At 24.2% G+C, this 2,851-nt stretch overlaps 1 protein-coding gene across 1 annotated transcript in view; it reads right to left on the reverse strand.

Moving 5' to 3' along the window:
- LOC108692409 (cytochrome P450 302a1, mitochondrial) overlaps positions 1-2,851 on the reverse strand; it is a 7,892-nt gene that overhangs the window by 3,498 nt on the left and 1,543 nt on the right. The window lies entirely within an intron of this gene.

Raw genomic sequence — 2,851 nt, forward strand, 5'->3', positions numbered from 1 at the left:
AGAACTATGCGAAAAAGAATTCAGTTTCGAACTCGGTACATAAACTCGATAGTAATTGTTATTTAAAAACAACATATTCGTTATTAATACATACATAATTTGATTGAAGTAATCATTACATTGAAACAACTGATTCGACATCGTTACTCGATTCACGATATTCTGAAAATCAATGCTTGAGATTTTGGAATTGCATACATCGACTACGTTCAGTAGAATGTTTATTTTGCAATGTTGAAAGTTTTCTTCACGCTGATTGGATTATACTTTCAGATCCAGAAGAATAGTCCTATCTCTGCAGACAATCATAAAATGGCAAAACTTGTTGTGTTTTGCTGCAAGCAGCATCGTTTTTTGTATTGTGAAAAAAATTAATCATAAGATTAATATTTATATTTGATTAAAAAATATCTACAAATATTTATCGCGTTTAGAGTATACAATTTATTCTTCTATGGCAAAGGGGGGTCACAATAAGGGATTTCAGGAAGAAAATATGATATCACTGTGAGATTTGTTAACAAAATAATTTTAAAAAATTAAAAAAAAAGTGTTGCAATCTTTTAGACTCTGTGACTATACAAATTAGCATCAAATACAAAACATATTAAAAAATAAAATAACTTAAGTGATCCGCATTTGGCAACTTCATATCTCTCCAATTTTTTTTGTGTGTTCGATTTGATTACGTCATTTATATATTTAATATCAAATTTATGTGCGCACATGTTTTTGGATACAAAATTGATATTAAATATTGGTTACAATTCAGTTATTATATTGTACATTGTAAAAAGCAATGAAAACAATATTTTTTTATAATTATTCTTTGATCCTTTTTAAATAATTGAAGTTTTAATATATATAGATGTATATATGTAAATAAATCTTTTATAAGTAACTATAATAAAAGAATAACGTTAATAATATATAATAATTCTAATGTCAAAAACTTCAAGCTCTTTTAATATAATTTATTATATGCTTCAAATGATATTATTCAATGTATAATAAAACTTTTTAAATCGAATACGAACATTAATCTTATGATTAATTTTTTTTTCAATACAAAACGAATGTATGCGATTCTAGAGTATTGATTTTTCAGAATCGAGTAAAGCCCTGAACACAAGGGAGGCGATAACTTCGAAAGCGATAGTGACAGCAGAGAGAAACTTCAAAGGAATTCAGCATTCGGAAATGCATATGTTAATACACACAGAATAAAACAATAGCAATAAATTTCCGACAAGTTATTTCTGTATGATTTTATTGGAATTATTTCTATACTATTTCTATCGCTGTTGCTTTGCTTCGTGTCTAGAGCCTAAAAGTAAGGAACCGAAATAACAGAACTAGGAGGAACAACTGAGAAGGAGAGAAGGAGTAAGAAAGAGATCAAAGATCGAAAAATATCTTCGAAAGCGATTTTGTGTCGATCTGCTTATTCAAATCTTTTAGATATTAAATTATTCATTTGAGCAAAAACATCTAGCTTAAATTTCATCTAGCCTGTATTCCGTTGATATATTATTTTTGTTCTTAAAAACCTTACTATTATTTAAATTAAATTTTTAATAATGTACTTTTCCTTTTTGTGCATTTATATAATAAATTATATTCAATAATTAATTATATTCTGTTTTACTGCAGAAAACTCTGTCCTAATATATGTCATTGGTAGATTTTAATAATTTAAAAGTTCTACTGATTCTATTATATTTTAAAAGTTCTACTGATTCTATTATATTTATACATATAAAATCAGTGACTTGCTTAAATTATTAATGCTAATGCAAAAAATAATGTTACCGCAAACTTTAAATTTTGCATTATTTATGAAATGATCGAATATTTTATCCAATGATTCGAGGGCATGACAATTAATATTTTATGTTATATATATCTATATGAATGAAAAATTCATAATTGTATATAATAAAATATAAAAAAAACTTATAAACGAGTAAAATAAATGTATATTTCATAGTATCTTTAATTTTACAATATAAAGATGGAATATTTCGACTTCAATCATCTTCAACCATTATAAAGATTCAATCCATATAAACGCATTATAAAATAATATAAAATTAATATTAGATTTAAAAGGTTTTTTAATTCTACAATGAACAAGGACATATAATGCACAAGAACATTAACAATAATAATGTTGAGACTAACAAATACATAACTATCCTGTAACTGTGATAAACAAAGAAAAATATCGTGGATAAATATCTTAATAAATTAAAAGCATAAAAAATAGAGCTATTTTATCGACAGACAATAACGTTATATATAAAATGTATTACTGTGATTGTAACATTTCTTATATGGAACAAAGACAAAATTAAAATGAAGATTAAACAAAATATATCAGAACATTAGAATGGATTTATCCAAACATTCGATCATCTCTGAACAATGGAGTTTAATCATAAATTTGAATGGAATTACGTTAAAATCATAAATTTGAACCGAAATATTACAAAAGATTAATCTCGGAAGTTTTATACATTAAAGAAAACAGTCTTTTAAAAAAAGGTACGGAACTGTTGGATAAATCATATATTTTGATATTATTGAAAAATTAAAAAAAAGTCACATAAATATACATATCTTTAAAATATATATATATCTATAAAAAATATATATATATCAAATATATATATATATCTTTGTCTATTATGAAATAAATTCATTTAAAAAGAATACATACATATACAATTAATTCAACATCTAATTTTGACCGTCAAGTGGTGCTTTTCGTAGTTTAAGTGACTCACATAAAACGATCTTATTTCCAATTATAGAAAATTATTGTTATAGAAAATTATTATAGAATATA

The sequence above is a fragment of the Atta colombica genome, unplaced genomic scaffold (assembly GCF_001594045.1).
Source record: "Atta colombica isolate Treedump-2 unplaced genomic scaffold, Acol1.0 scaffold7, whole genome shotgun sequence".
Classification (NCBI taxonomy): Eukaryota; Metazoa; Arthropoda; class Insecta; order Hymenoptera; family Formicidae; genus Atta; species Atta colombica.